Source organism: Equus quagga, chromosome 12, assembly GCF_021613505.1.
Source record: "Equus quagga isolate Etosha38 chromosome 12, UCLA_HA_Equagga_1.0, whole genome shotgun sequence".
In the NCBI taxonomy this organism is placed as follows: Eukaryota; Metazoa; Chordata; class Mammalia; order Perissodactyla; family Equidae; genus Equus; species Equus quagga.
Genome location: NC_060278.1, coordinates 109262582 through 109278995, shown reverse-complemented (window position 1 = coordinate 109278995; position 16414 = coordinate 109262582).

Here is a 16414-nt window from a genome sequence, read left to right as displayed (position 1 = left end):
GGATGTTAGCAAAAGGTGTGTTCATAGAATCAAACAGAATCTTTGTGGGCAAATGAAGGTATTCAAAGTCCTGCAGAAATGGATGAAATCCTCTTGAGCCCCCCAGCTCAAGGAGACCTCCCAGTGTGGAACAGAGAAGAGCAATCTCACAGGAGAAAGCAGGAGAGAGGTAAGACAGGCTGGCACAGGTCGCTCTGTGCTCAGGTCCAGCGATGCTCACCCACAAAGCGGATGGACCCTGGGGAGCAAGAGGAGAGTGGCGTTAGTGCCACTGTCTTCGTTTTCACCAGCATCAGCTTTGTCTTTAACGTCTATTGATATCCGGTGTGTGCCAGGCGCTGTGTGGAAGGTCTGCGAGTCATCATCTCCCATAATCCTCACACACAAAAGAGGTGATGTCCGCACGTTCCACAGACAGAAAACGGACCTGGAGATGTGGAACAGCCTGCCCGGGGCATGAGCTGGTGTGTGGCCAGGCACTCGGCGGTGTGACCCACCGCCTGGGCTCTGCTAGTGAGGGAAGCCGTGTCCTGGCAGCAGCGGTGGGGAGGGACCTCTCAGGGGCCGGGGGTTCCATTCTGTGCTGGTGCCTGCTCATGTGTTTCCTGTCTGCCCTTAGGAAGGGGGGCTGCAGTGGTGGGAGTGGGGAGACGTGTCACAGGATGCCAGTAACAGAGCCTCATTCACGACCTTGCGTGGTGTCCGACTTGTCATTTGCTGGTTTTTAGAAGCAGCTTGACAAGAGGAGAAAAGGAGGTCAGGGTGAGCTCGGCTGACGTGGGCAGACTAGTGCGCGTCAGGGAGCACACACAGTGCACCGTTACCCCTCATCCCCTGGACGGCGAGGACCCCTGACTCCCAGGAGCACAGCACTGCCCACACCCCTGCTCCCTGGGTCCTCCTAATGTGGGATGGAGCTCTGCCCATCCATGTCTGGGATGCCCCGTATCCCTGTGCCATCAGGATGGGAGCAGAGAATTGATTATTTTCCTTTTACTTTCTTTTTTCTTGTTGTTCTTCCCCCAAAGCATCTCTCAAGTCCATCCCCTCCCCTCCAGCTACCCATCGGAGCCCCGTCATCTCTCACCTGGATCCCTGCGCAGCCTCACTCCTCTCCCTGCAAACCCGGCCCCACAGGGACCACTGAAACTTGCATCAGAGAACATCACGTGATGCCCTGCTTCAAGCCCTCAGGCTGGACCCTCTCGGAACCTCGATGCTCTCTCTATGGCCCACAGGTCCTGTGCCATCTGGCCCCTCCGCCCCCTCCCCCTCGCTCTGCCCTTGCTATCTGGAGCATTCTGCCCCAGGTCTAGGCAAGGCCGACTGCTGCTCAGAGATGCCCTGCAGGGCCCCCAGCAAGGCTGCTCGCCCACCTCTCCTCAGCCAGGACCTTTCACACCTATCACATCCCTCTGGTTCTGTCTGTCTGATGTCTGCAGTACAACAGGGGCCTCTCTGCCCGGCCCCCTGCCCTCTCCCCAGCTCCCGGATGGTGCCGGCCCAGGCTCAGCAAACATCTGAAGAAATGAATGTCTGAGTGGATGACTGGGAAAGCTGGGAGAGAAGGTGCAGTCTCCTGGGACTTAACCTTGGGGGAGTGGGGAGGGGTCCGTGATGCCACGCTGCCTGAACTCCTGCCCCACGCCTGGGAAGAAGGAATACCGGTGGTTTTTCTTCTTTCTTCTGTGAACTCTGGGGCAGAATGAGAGCCAGGGCCGGGGGGAGGGTGGTTCAGCTGAATGTGGCAACGACAAGGGGTTAGGAAGACATTAGGGGGGAGTGGAAGGAGGATGATAAAATGCATGTCGGGGAAGAGGAACCGATTAAACAGTCAACTAGATAATATTAGATTTAGAGGGAGGGAGAAAATGGAGATGTTGGAAATATGAGTAGACTGAGTGGCAATAAAATAGGAGAGAGACCAAGAAAATGGGGAAAAAGTAGAAATGGACTTTCTGAGTTAAAGCATCCGCCTGGGACTGGAGACTGCGCAGCCGGGACGCCCCTTTGGCTCAGCTGCTCAGGCATCCCGGAGGAATCGGGTTTCACCCGTAGGCTCACTGGTTGGATGCTTTCAAATTCCATTTAACCCGGTTTGATCATCGAATTTTGGGGGATTGCTGCCGGTCACCTCCAGAGCACAAGCCCCTGCCAGCTGGACTCCTTGGGGGTGGGGCAGGGTTCCCCGCCCAGCCCCAGTCTGCTCAAGTGCAGCCAAGACAAGTGTCCTGTCCTCAAGAAGCAAGCCCTCCGTTCACCTTCACGAGCTGGGGCCCCACTTTGCTTTCTGGGTCTGTGGTTGAAGCTTCACGGAGAAGAAGCTGCAGAGGCAGACGGACGACAGAGGGATTCTGGGGATGGCTGCAGGGGCCTCAAGGCCGCTGGGCAATATGTGTGAAACGGGGAAGAGCTCTGATGGAAGGAAGTGAGGGACGTGCAGATGTGGTCACCCACCTACTCCGCAGGCGACCAGCTCTCAGCCCAAATTCCTAGAGCCGATCCCTCAGAGCAAGATTCCTCCCACAGGAAATGGACCAGAACTGGATCTCAGGCTGCACACAGCAGAGGTGAGCGCTGGGTGGTGTGGAGACGGGTGCTGGGGCATCAGAGGATGCGATGGGAGGTGCAAAGTAAACCAGTAGGTCAAGACCCTTCTCTGCCCCAACAACTGCAGAAAGGAGGGGCCCCCAGGGTCCCGTGCAGGGCGCCAGCAGAAGGCCGAGTGCTGTGCAGCAGCTGATGGCTGCGTTGCCGGGCAGGCCGGGTGAGAATGAGCAGCATCTCTGACATCCGGGCAGCTCTGTCATTTCCTGAGCCCTTTCTCAGGCATCACCCCATCCACTTGCTGCCACCTCATTTTGCAGATGAGGAAACTAAGGCTCAGACACGGGAAACGGCCCAGTGGGAGTTAGGCAGCTCATTGGAAACAGAACAGGGAGACCACAGAAGTCTGCTCATAGCCCAGGGGTCCTCCCCAGGGAGGCATTTTAGCTCCACAGCTATAACGCAGAAAGTGGCTTCTTCTGGAGTATTCCCAAACTAAGAAGAAGAAGAGCAGAAACTGGAGAGCTAACCTAGATCACGGTTGTTTTCCACGGACTCTACGGTCTCAGGACCCAGGACCACGGATGCCCGCCTTCTAAACCAAAGAGGAGGAGGGCCTGTTTGATCCACCAACCAGTGTCTTCCCTTAGCGAGCTTGGGCTGGTGTGCACAGGTGGACGAGACGGCAGGGCTTAGGCTGGGAGAAATTGTGCCCCGTCCAGGCCCATGTGTCCGTCGGGGCTGGCTCCTCCGAATTCATTGACCCCTCAGGACTCCGATGATGCACAGGTGCTACACGATGTCCAGGGGTGCCGCTGGGGACAAGAGACTGGCCCCTGTCTCCGTGGACCACACCATCCGGAGGGGAGTTAGAATACAGACCCTGGGCGAGGAAGTGGGAAGCTCAGCGAGGCGTGCGTGGCAACAACGCCTTATACTTTCACACCTGGTGTTTCAAGTGCTCCTCACAACCTCCCTGTTAGAAAAGTGGGACTTGCAGTGTCAGCCTCAATTTACAGGTGAGAAAATGCACACACTTTCAGCTCCAGGACTAGGAAACAGGTGCCGCTCTCTTCCCAGAACACCTGGATTCAGGATTCCAGGGGCCTGCGGGGTGTCTGTTGTTCTAGGCTGGAGCCGCCTGCTCAGCCAGGCTGCCCGTCAGCTCCCATCCGAAGTCTGCAGTCTCTGTTTACTGTGAATATAGATGTCCCTGGGGGGTGGGGGTGGGGGTGGGGGCGGGTTATTCCACTTAAAAAAAATTAGACTTTATATTTTAGAGCCGTTTTAAGTTTGAGGAACGATTGAGCAGACAGTGCGGAGAGTTCCCAGATACCCATTGCTTCCGATCCTCCTGCCCAACCTGCAGCTGCCCTGTTACTGACGCAGCGGTTAGTGTGCTACATTGTTACAATCGACCAATCAATGCTGATACATTATTATTAAGGAAAGTCCGTAATTTATGTTCCGGTTCCTCTGTGTTGTGAGCTTCTGTGGGTTTTGACAAACGTATCCACTATCACAGGGTCATACTGCATACAGTCACTGCCCTAGAAATCCCTTGTGCTCCACCCGTTCATCCCTCGGCCTTTGCCCTGCCGTCTGCCCCTGGCAACCACTGATCTTTTTACTGTCTGTATAGTTTTGCCTTTTCTAGAATGTCATGCAGATGGAATCATACAGTGTGTAGACTTTTCAGATTGCCTTGTTTCACTGAACAGTATGCATTTACGTTTCCTCCGTGTCTTTTTATCACTGAATAATACTCCATTGTGTGGATGGGCCACAGTTTATTTATCCATTCACCCAGTTAAGGACATCTTACTTGCTTCCAATCTCTCTGGGTTTTTAAGTAGCAAAGACTGAAGGTCCTCCTTTCCCACCATCCCCCTAAATGAATCTCAGATGTCCCAGTGGTTTCTGTCTGGATTTATGTGGTCCTATGATCCCAACTGCGCAGCCTCTGCTCCCAGCTTTATCAGATGGGTTGCGTTACTACCTCCGGCTTTTGGCCATGAGCTTGGGGGTGAGGCTGGGAGGTGGTGTGCTCATGACACCCCCATCCCATCGCTGCTACCTCCATGACAATAACCTGCCTGCCCTGGGTGAGCCACACTGCCCTGGAGCCTGCTGGTGACACCCATTGTCTCCTGACACCTTCCACAGCACAGACTTTTAGATGCCAGTTAACAAAGTTGTCTTCACTCTCTCCCACTTAAATACTTAGGATTCGGGAACTGGCAAGGATGAAGCACTCTGCATTTATAAATAGTCTCCTTCTTTTTGGGATTTCAATGACTATTATGATTGTCCTCTCTTTCATTTATAAATTATTGCTGGGGAAGGCACATTCTCAACAAATACTCATTGCTCTTAAGAGATAATGATCTTCGCGCCATGGCCTTCCCTACCCAGGAGCCAATTTACTGCACTTGAAATTCAGTGTTCAGAGGAATATTGTGAAAGTGCCGGAGAGATAACGCAGCTAGGAGAGGGTTGGTGTCGCTGGTGGGCCGCTCCGACTCTCACAGTCAGGAAGCTTCTGGTGCAGATTGAACCAAGGAAAGAAGAGCCCCCTTCCCTACGGACCCTGTTCCAGGACTGGAGACTGAGCGCTTTCGATGCTTGGTCTGTCTACTCTCACGCCCGTTGTCTGAGGTGGGGTCCGTTGTCATCTCCATTTGCTCGAAGGAGACGAAACTTATAGGAGAAGCAGTGGCCCTCCCTGGGGGAGGTTAAAGATGGCAGCAGATTCTTTCTGCTCTTCCCCCTGAGAGCTGAAGCTGGATCCCCTCCCCTGAATCCGGGCTGGCCCTCACAACCTGCTTGGCCAAATGTGAGAGAACTGAGTTTTGGGTCCTCCAAGACTAGCTCATGAGAAGCCTTGCAGCTCCCACAGGGCTTCTTGGAACACAGTCTCTGGGACCCCGAGCTGCCATATACGATGTCCAACCCCCCTGAGGCTGCCATGCTGGAGTGGCCACATGTAGGGCCCCTTCCAGCTGTGCTGACCACAGCGCCCACCTTGTGAATGAAGCTGTCCAGGCCCCTCCAGACCAGCCTGACCACCAGCTGAGAACCACGGGGTGACCTCCACTGACATCACATGGAGCAGAAGCATCATCCAGCTGGATCCTGTCCGAATTCCTAACCCACGAAACTGAGAGATACAATCAGAGGGGGGGCGGAGTTTCAGACACTAAGTGATGGGGTGATTTGTTATACAGCAACAGATAGCTACCTGTTACACTGCCCGGCTTCAGAGGCAGAGTGGACGCAGACCCAACTACTTGTCAAGCCTGCTCACTCAGCTACCATGTTAAAGTCACAGGAGGGAAACTCATTCTTGCCTCCATGGTGCCCTGGATGCTGCTGAGCTCACAGCTGTCCTGGGCAGCCATTGGTGCTGTGGGATGGGAGGAAGTGCCTGTTTGTCCCAGTGCCCACAGGGAACACACTTTCCAAGGCAACTGATTTGCTCAAAATCTAGTTGATTTAGCTGTAAACACAGAAGTTAGACCCTGGAAACCCCAGCCACGTCCCTAGTGAGGTTTGCTTCTCTCACGCAGCTGCAAGGACGTTGCCCTCCCCAGGAGGCCCCACTCAGCGTGCCAGCCCTTTCCACGCCCCTTTCACACATGGAATGTGCTGTTCTGCTCACACCCTCGTTTGCAGGAGACGAGCAAGACAGGAATCGTGTCTCTCATCTCTTGTTTTCTCCAACCCCAGAAGGAGGCAGGGCGAGGGGGACGGGGAAAAGACAAAAAAAAAAAAAGAGTGAAACCGTCCATTTCAAGAGACTAAATACAGGTTAAGTGTCCTTCCTGGGGACTCTGCCCTGTGTTTTCCTGAAGACTGAGCAGGCCTGGATGAGGCGCAGGGGTCCTGGGAGATGTGGGTCGGCTGCGCATGTGTTGGGCTGGTATGATTGAGCGAAGGCAACAGGGGGACATTTGTGCCCGTCATTGCTCCCAGCATAGACAGAGCACCCCGAGAGGAAAGGATGTTGGGGAAAAAAGGGTATAAACCGTCTCTGAAATGGTAAATGTGGGAACCAAGCCAGGGATGGGCCTCTGTCATCTAAAACTCCCTGGTTCCCAGACTGGAGCGTCTGCTGAGGGACGACTGCATGGGAGGGCGGCCTCTGTGAGGCTCGCTCTCTGAGAGTTGGTTGCACAGAGGACCCACAAAGCAAGACCGAGGAGCGAGAGCACAGCCAAGGAAAAACAACCCTCCACAGCTCGCGCTCGGGGAGGGCGTTTATCCCCCGAGCAGCGGGCAGGGTGCCCCGCCCAGGCTGGCCCTGCTCCATGAGCTCGTCCTGCAAATGGTATTTGGGATGGGGGTTGGCTACATGCAGGCCCAGAGCCTGAAACAGCTGAGACGTCACTAGAGTCCAGGCCAGGGTAAGTGGTGGCCCCAAGTGGGCTCTGCACTGAGTGTGTCACCCCAGCCAGGTCACATCCTGAAAGCGCAGCAAGTGGTGGAGAGCCAGAGGAGCGGCATGGCTGTAGGGGACACGCTGCTTGTCCAGGAGGCGGGAAGGTGCAGGGGCTGGTTTCGAAAGGATGGTTGAGGAGGGCTGTCTCCACGGCAGTGGACACCTTGGAGTCCCATGGTCCATTGTCTAGACTGCCCTCTGGTCTCATGTGCAGCCGGGGTGGGCTGTTCCCATGTGAGCCGGCAGCTGCCCACCTCAAGCCTGGAGGTGCCTCCTTCTGCCTCCAGGACACCCCTCAGCCCTGCACAGGCTGAACCCACGGTGTCTGTGTGGAAGGGGGTTTGGGGGGTACAGACCACTCCCTGGGGCCCACCTACAACCAGCAGTGGGCAGGAGTTGGTGAGTATGTACCCCTGGCTCCTACCCTCAGTAAAACAAATCTCTCGAGTTGTCAGAGGACACAGTGGTGTGATTTTGGGGGCAAATGTATCCTTTAAACACGAACAGGAAGTGGCACCTTTCTGAGCATGTTCCATGTGGTCTGAGAGGCCCCGTGAGCCGGGGCTCCAGGTGCCCAGTCAGTAACCAGGTCAATAGTGGACTCTCCATCTTCGCCATCTCTCTACTCCTGAGAGCATCTTTGTTTTTTTAATGAATGCAAATTCATTCATTTATTTTTTTTTTATTGTGGTAAAAAAGAGTTAACATGAGATCTGTCCTCTAAACCAATTTTTAAGTGCACAATACAGTATTGTTAGCTATGGGTACCGTGTCGTACAGCAGATCTACAGAACTTATTCAAACTTTATACTGTTCAACAAGAAATCCCCATTCCCCCCTCCCCCAGGCCCTGGGAACCACCCTTCGATTCTCTGTTTCTGTGCGTTTGACTATTTTAGATTCCTCACGTAAGTGGAATCATGAAGTGTTGGTCCTTCTGCGACCAGCTTGTTTCACTCAGCCTAGTGCCCTCCAGACTCATCTGTGCTATTGCAAACAGCAGGCTTTCCTTCCTTTTTAAGGCTGAATAATATTCCATTGTTTGTATATACCACATTTTGTTTATCCATCCATCCATTGATGGGCGTTTGGGTTGTTTCCACCTTGTGGCTGTTGTGGATAGTGCTGCGATGAACGTGGTCGTGCATCCACATTCTTCTCAAGTGCACACGGAACCTTCTCCAAGATAGACCACATGTTAGGTCACAAAACAAGTCTCAACAAATTTAAGAAGACTGAGATCATATCAAGTATGTTTTCTGATCATAACTGAATGAACCTAGAAATAAAATAGCAGAAAGAATACTGGGAAGTTCACAAATATGTGGAAATTAAGCAACACACTCTTGAGCAACCAAGGGGTCCAAGAAGAAATCAAAAAGGGTTTTAGAAATGTCTTGAGGGAAATGAAAACAGCACAACATAAAGTTTATGGGATGAAGCCAAAGCAGTCCTGAGAGGGAAGTTTATATTAAATACCTGCATTAAAAAGGAGAAAGATCTCAATAAACACCTGACCGTACACCTCCAGGAACTAGAAATGGGACAAACTAAGCCCAAAGTTAGCAGACGGAAGGAAATAGTAAAGATTAGAGCAGAAATAAATGAAATAGAGAATTAAAAAAATCAACAAAACTGAGAGTTGTTTTTTTGGAAAGATAAACAAAATTGACAAAACTTTAGCTAGACCAACTAAGAAAAAGCTAAGAAAAATAGAGAAGTCTCAAGTAAATAAAATTAGAAATGAAAGAGGAGACATTACAACTGATTCCAAGAAATACAGTGGGTCATAAGAGATGACTATGAACAATTGCACATCAACAAACTGGACAACCTAGGAGACGAGTGAATTCCTAGAAACATGCAACTCACCAGGACTGAATCAGGAAGAAACAGAAAACTTGAACAGACCAATAATGATTAAGGGCATTGAATCAGGAATCAAAAATCTCCCAGCAAAGAAAAGCCCAGGACCAGATGGCTCCACTGGTGAATTCTACCAAACAGTTAGGGAAGAATCAATGTGAGTCCTTCTCAAACTTTTCCAAAAAATTGAAGAACACAGGACACTTCCAAGTTCATTTTATGAGGCCATCATGACCCTGATACCAGAGCAACCAGGCAAGAAAAACAGACTAAAGTTGTCCAAATTGGAAAGGAAAATTATCTCTGTTGGCAGATGACATGATTTCATATGTAGAAAACCCTAAAGACTCCACAAAAAACCCTGTTAGAATTAATAATTCAGTAACGTAGCAGGATGAAAACTCACCATACAGAAGGCAGTTGAGGTCGTCTTTCAATCAACTGTCTGCATCCCGGTCCTGGCTCGGGCTCTGCTTTCAGAGAATCCAGCCGAGTCCAGAGGACCCGAGACACGGTCCACGTGGATTTTCAGGCGGGATCTCTTCCTGGAAGCTCCCCTGCAGCAGGAGAGCCTGGCCCTGTGTCTTGCCCAAACACAGCACTAAACTCTGCAAAGCCACGTGCTCTGGCTGCCCTGAAAGTCACTGAAAGTACAGGATTTGGGCAGAGGGTGAGCAGAAAGTTTTAAACACATCTCTAGAAGATGAAAACCAAGTCTGGTTTTCAAACCACGCAACTGACTTTGGGCTTTTTATCTTCCAGCATTATCTGAATCAGGGAAAGCTTCATGCAAAGGAAGACACGGGGCCTCCAACCCAGCGGGCCTTTTTCCCTGTAATCAGAAACCCAAGTATTTTCTGAGCTTCGACTGTTTTCCTCAGGTCTAGAACAAAGTCAGGACCCGGGCCACCCATGATACGAAATTCAACGGCAGCCCTGCCACCTCCAGCGCCACGTGTTTGCACAGCTTTCTACATAATTGTGTATTCATTTACATAGATTTTCCTGTTGTGTTCAAAATGCCATTGACTCTGGCTATGTAAAATAAAGTAAAATTAATAGTTCAACGTAAGTCAAGTGTATTCATGCACATTATTCAGGGCCATTGAGAGAGGGGAGTCAGTGGCAGCCAGCTGGGCCAAGGGCTCAGCCGTCTGTCCTGCTCTCTGAATCCAGCGCAGGAGCTGGGAGAGCTGGGAATAAAGATCAGCTAGAGGAATATCTGGTTGCCTCTAAAGCAGGAAAAGGTGTCTTGGTGGTGATGGTGGTGGTGTGGGGGGTGGTTTGCTGAAAATGCTGGGACCAAGAGGTGACACACAGTTGCAAAGAAAAGTCCACGGAGAAAAACTGCATTCCCCTTTTCATTTAAAAATGATGCATTTCTCCCACATAATCGGATCTCTCTGCATTCTGACAACCTGAGAGATCAGTTTACAAAGTATAGCACTTGAAGGCTGCAAGGAAATTTAAACAATGGCAGGAAGGGGTGGGGAGACCAATTCTTGGGACTTGGGTTCTAAGTTGTATTATCAGGATATTGTTTTTCAATCAGAAGAGGGTGAATCCCAACTCATACTGGCTTATGTTTAAAAAAAAAATAGAAGAATATATATTTGCTCAGGTAACCCAAAAGCTGACATACATTGGCTTCAGGCATGGCTGAATCCAGGTGCTGAGTTGATTTCTCCTGACCTCTGGACTTTGTCCCCTTCCATATGGCACATACTAGCTTCATTCTGAACGCATCTTCCTCCTCCGCATAGGAAGAGGGCCACTAGCAGCTCGGCGTTCACGGCTGCCTTCTAGGTGACCTCAGTGGCAGCAGAAACGACCTTATTTAGTCGTCTCAGCAACAGTCCTGGAATGAGTCTCGTTGGACCAACCTGGTTGTTGCAGATTTCTGAGCTGTCACTGTGTCAGGAGGCTCAATGCTGGCTGGCCGGGTCAGGGTCACATGACCACAGTGGAGACAGGCGTGGAGTGGATCAACCTGGACCTCCCTGATGAGAGAGTGGAATCCTCTGGTGAAGACTGGGGGGCTGTTCCCAGAGCAAGGGGGTGGAAGCTGGCACGACGGAAACCTCGTAGATCCTGAAACAGTCGCACGAGTCGAGGTCTCCGGCCGGGGCCTGGTGTCCGGCCCTCCCAGGCCAGGGCCCTCTTTACTTTGAGGTGTGTCATCTGGGCGTGTGCCTCTCGGAGGGGTTTCCTGAAATGGGGCTGTTGTCAAAAGGTCCATATATTTGTAATATTCCTTCATGTCCATTTTGCTTTTTTTAGATGCAGCCTTAAAAGAAATCAAAAAATAAAAGGTTTGCTCTAAGCGGGCAGCTTGTGTCTTTGGCCGGAACCTCTCGAATTATTTGGGCCGGCTGCACCGAGGGCCCTTTGGGCGACTCCAGACCACCAGGGCAGCGTGGAGGTGTGCCTCAGCCCCCGGCCCTGCTCTGGGGCGGCCCTGCCTCCATCTCCTCACCTGTGCAGAGTGAGGTGCCTTCTGCTCCGGCCACTGGACAGAACCTGCAGGAGGCGGCGCGACGCAGCGACACTTCTAAATCAGTACGCAAATGACGGCGGCGACGTTTCACCTTCACAGGGTGCAGCTCCCACAGAGCCAGGGTGAGCAGCAAAATTGAAACTAAATGGAATTTCAGGGGTGACGGTGGCAGCTGCTGAGGGTGGCGAGGTGGCCTTTGTGGCATAGATTCATATGCATTACAAAAAGTATCGCGGAATCTGAAGAGCTTGGTGCGGGTCCGGGGTCGAGCAGGCACAGGATTCGTTTACCCAGCATGCTTCAGTAAACTTTCAATCTCTTTACAGGTATGCATGACAAACGGCCTTGAACGTATGAGCTATTGGTTCTGCTATAAATGAAATTAATAATGTGAGGTGGAGGAGGTGTGGTGATAACGCCTCACTGAAGCCAGCCGAGCTCGGGGACCAGCAACCAGCCTGCAAGTGGGGGAGTACTCTGACCACTGCGGCGCAGCGTGACTGACCCAGACACCCCGCCGGCTGTCTAAACAGGAGGAAGAGGTGCTGTCTTGCACAGAGATTAGCACATAAATAAATCCCCAGGGAAAGGAAGATTGTAAAACAAAATCGCATCCGTCCATCGCAGGGCTTCTGAGGGTCCTCACTGCCCAGCCTTCTGGCCAAGGAAGCTGGCACAAGACCAGGAGGTGGCCCTTTATTTACAGATGAGGAAACCGAGGTGCGATCTCATTAGGCAGATGCCCCGTTTGTCGGAGTTGATGACGAGACCAGTTGGTGATGCTCAGTCTCAGGCGACAGTCATGACAAAGCCACCTCCTATGCTTCTGGCAGCAGTTACGAAAGGTGCTCAGACCTTGGTGCACCGCAGCTGGTGAGCGTCCTGAGATGTGGGACCCGCTTCAGTCTCATGCATTGTTGCAGACCTGTCCCCAGTCGTTCATCATTGCAGACAGCTCTGTGGTTGGTACTCGCTCCGTGACTGGATGAAGGTGTGTCATTGTCTGTCCTTCCTTGGCAGCACACAGATCCTTCCTGAGACATTTGTAAATAATCATCCCACAACTCAGGGCAGTGGGTGTCATTGTGACTATCACTGCCCCTCACGGATGGAGCCAGTGACACCTGGGGAGACGGGCAGGTCTCTCCGGCCAGCTCATGGCAGCTGGGGCTCCCCCCGCCTGACACTCTGTGCTCACCGCGCTCAGAAGATTTGCAGAAAATTCTTCACAGGGAGGAGAGTGGGCATTGGCAAGGGTGACGCTTGCTTTCCCGAAACTCACAAACACACACACACTGTTCTGTGTTCTCTGCAGGTGTTTTCTCCCCAATCATCAAAATATGAAACCTGAATAATTCACCCCAAACTCATATCCAATAATGTAAAAGCTCACCGAGATTGACAGGGCTGGAACGTGAGTAGCGGGTCTGCCAGCCTCTGGATTTCCCATCGCTCTGGGCAAACACAAATTAGGAAGAACAGAAAGCACACGGGAGGCCCAGGCCCGGCTCTCTTTCCCGTGTATTTGTCGGGGGCCAGGGCTTCATAATTATTGAAATAAAGCAACGGTTTGAAAGTGATGTCAAGTAGCTGGCAGCGTAATGACTCGGCGGCACGGTGAGCTCTCAAACAATTGAGCTGTGGGTGCCGTCCCTGCGGGGCCTCTGTGTTGGCAGCTACTGGAAGCTGATCTCTGTCAGACCAGTTAAGGGGCAGCATCTAATTGGGAACGATGTGCCTTTTACGAGCATTCAAAGACCCTCGGACAGGGTGGAACTGGGCCCGACTTTCAGCTTCCTCTTTGGAACGCAGTGACCTATTCACCTGGTGACAAAGTTGCTGAGGCCCAGTCACAGTGAGCGGACCTGGTGCAGCCTGGCCTGGCTGGGTTGGCCCAGGTTTGGCTTGGGTTGGCCTGGTTGATCTCTTTGGACCTGGGTTGATGTCTGTTGACCTGCCTTGGCCTGGCTTGGACTTGGTTTGGCCTGGCTTGGCCTGGTTGGTCTCTATGGACCTGGGTTGACCTCTGTTGATCTGCTCTTGCCTGGGTTGACCTGGGTTGGCCTGTGTTTGGCCTGAGTTTGGCTGTTCACCCCAGGCCCAGCCTCCCTTGAGGAGGCCTCTTGGAAGATGAGCCCTTCTCCTTGGAAGGGTTGCCTTGGGGCTACACACCCTTCTCTGAACACACCTGGAACAGCTTCTGGGGTGGGCATGGGAGATGTCAGGGGCTCCAGCAGGGCGATTGGGATGAATGTGAATCCAAGGGCCGTGAGTGCAAGGCTAAGAGTCAGGAATGAGTCTGGGGGAGGCCCAGGCGGAGCCCAGGGTGCAAATGTGAGGCAGCCCTCCCTCTTGGGGCCATGCAAGTGCAGGGACGGCCGCTGAGAGGCGTGCATCCTTACGCGCCTGGCTTGCTCCAGCCTGCTGACACCTGCCTCAGAGCTAGTGGGGAGGGGGAGGGTCTCCCCGAGGGGCCAGCAGGATGTGCAGCTCCTCCGCCCCCAACGCTGTTGCCCTCTCATGAGGCGAGGAGGTTCTGGGTGCGGGCAGGAGCCGAGCTATAACCCCGCTCACCAGAGACCGCTGTGCTCACCTGCTCACTTGGTGGGGTGCCCACAGAGCCAGTTACTCTCAGCATCAGAGGGATAGCTTCCCATCTAGACTTGGTCCATGTAGGTTGGACAAGGCAATCCAAGTTCTTGCAGTTGTGACACTGAGGGCCTCAATGCACGTGTTGTCCACAGGGCTGGAGGAAAGTAGGTGCCATTCTGGAGATTTCCAGAGAGGCTAAGGCATGGGTTCAATTCCCTACTCCTTGGCTTACTGGCTGTGTGACCTTGAGCAAGTGAGCGAACCTCTCTGAGCTCACCTTCTGTTCTGTAAACAAATAATGATGCTTCCCGTGCAGGCAGATGGTGAGGAATGGGGAGTTTGTACATATAAGACAGTGGTGCATTTGCCCCCAGGAACACTGGGAAATGTGTGGAGACATTTTTGTTGTCACAAGTGGGCAGGGGTGGGGGTAGGGAAGGAGGAGTCCATTGATATCTCATGGGTAAAGGCCAGGGATGCTGCTAAACATCCTACAGTGCTCAGAACAGCCCCACCTCAGAGACTCATTGGGCCCCAAGTGCCGATAGTGGCCAGGTTGGGACACTGGTGACCAGCACCCACATTCAGGGTGTCGCCCACAGTGGGCAGTGGTGACTAGGGCTGGAATGACTTCCTAACCTCCAGCTAAAGCCAAGGGTGATGGGACACCTGTCCAGAGGGAGGCAGCATTCCTTCGTGACCCCTGAAACTGCATTCCCCTCCAGGCCTTTGACAGGCAGAAGGGCACCCTCGTAAGAGTCGTCTTTCCCTAGTTTAACACACTCTGGCTGTGCCTACAACGTGTGGGAACAGCAGACAGGACCAGGGCCCAGCTCCCATGGAGCTTCCATCCGAGTAGAGGATAGACACACTGACGCGGGATGGATAGACCACAAGACTTCCAGTGGGGACACCCGCAGCGAGGACGGGACAAAACTCCTGGACGTGGGGAGCCAACACTCACTGGGGGGCTCTGGAGACTCCCCCCCCCCCCAACCAGAAGGTGACTCCAGAGCATCTCAGGCAGAGGGTGGCCAGGCCCAAGCTCAAGAGGGGTCTGCACGGCCTGGGGAGGAGAAGGGGGCCAGCCCTCCCTGGCCTCAGCTGAGTGGATCGCCGTGGACATGTGACCTGCAGGGACGCTCCCATTTCCTAGAAGCAGCCAATCACCATCTCCCTTCAGGGTCTGGACTTGAGGCCAGGCCAGAGTCAGTGGCCAGGAGCTGGGAAACCAGGTGGACACGTGGTGTGTGTGGGGCAGTCAGTCCCCGTCCTGTCTGGACAAGGGGTCAGCTAAGACAGAAGCAGATGTGAGCCAGCGAGAGAGTGGGAGCTTGACATTTATGAGAAACGAGACTTTGACATAAAAAAAGCCAGCGAGCATGATGGTCACACCAGACACTGAAGATAAGACAGTGCTCCAGGCTCTCGTTAGAAGGGTGATGGCCACTGTCAGCCAGACGCTCCAATCGACGGCTGCCAGGCCAGCCACAGCACCACGAGCCTGCGCCACCTGCTCCAAAGCCGCTGGATGGCAAAGGTGGGTCCCTGTCCCGACCTCCACCCAAAGGGCAGCCTTCGGTGACCAGGGTTCTCTTCAAACATTCAGACTCTCACACACGCCCTGCAAAAGCAGCTTTCGTGCAAAAATCCCTGTAAATAAGCTGTGAATACAATGAATATTCTGGGATCCCATGTCCAGCGCTTCATCTCTAAGTTCAGGAGAGCACAGCGCTGTTACTTTTTCTTAAACACGTCGTCCGTCTTTCCCTGGATGGGGTGTGTGTGTGTACATATGTATGTAGATATACAGATGGTAAGATAGAATAGGTAGGTAGATAGACATAGATGGATGAAGGTAGATAGATCGACCTGATTTTGTCTCACCACTTCCCATATACACATAGTAGGTTGACCCGTTGGACCATGTCATCATTTCATGCGGGTCTGTTAAATTTGTCAACACACATAGATGCATCCTTTAATTCTCTTTATAGATGTTCTTTATTATAAATCCATAGTTTGCCACTGTCCATGAATTCCGACATAGCTCTCAGATCCACAGAGCACTCTAGGGACAAAGGGAAGAGGTGACTGTAGAAAACCCCCTTTTTTCCCCAATCACCAAAACTCACCAGAAGCCCTGGCCGCAGGGCGCGCTGTGGCTCTCAGCCGCTAAGTGGCGCTGTCTGCAGCTCGGCACCCCAGCCTGCTGGGTTTGGAGGGGTGGCCAGCCCGGCAGGGGCCTTAGAGGTTGGGGCATTATAATTGGACCCTTGGGGACTGATCGGTCCCTCCCCAGGCTGGGCCAGCAAGGAGGAAGAAAGAGGAATGCTCTCCCACAGGAAATGAAGGCACTGAGACGCGCAGGGCGGGGGCTGCCGGGAGGCTGAGTGGAGGGAGAATTTACTTGCACAAGCAGTGAAGGGCGATGAAGTATTGAGATTGTGCGGCGTTAATAAAAGGTCTTT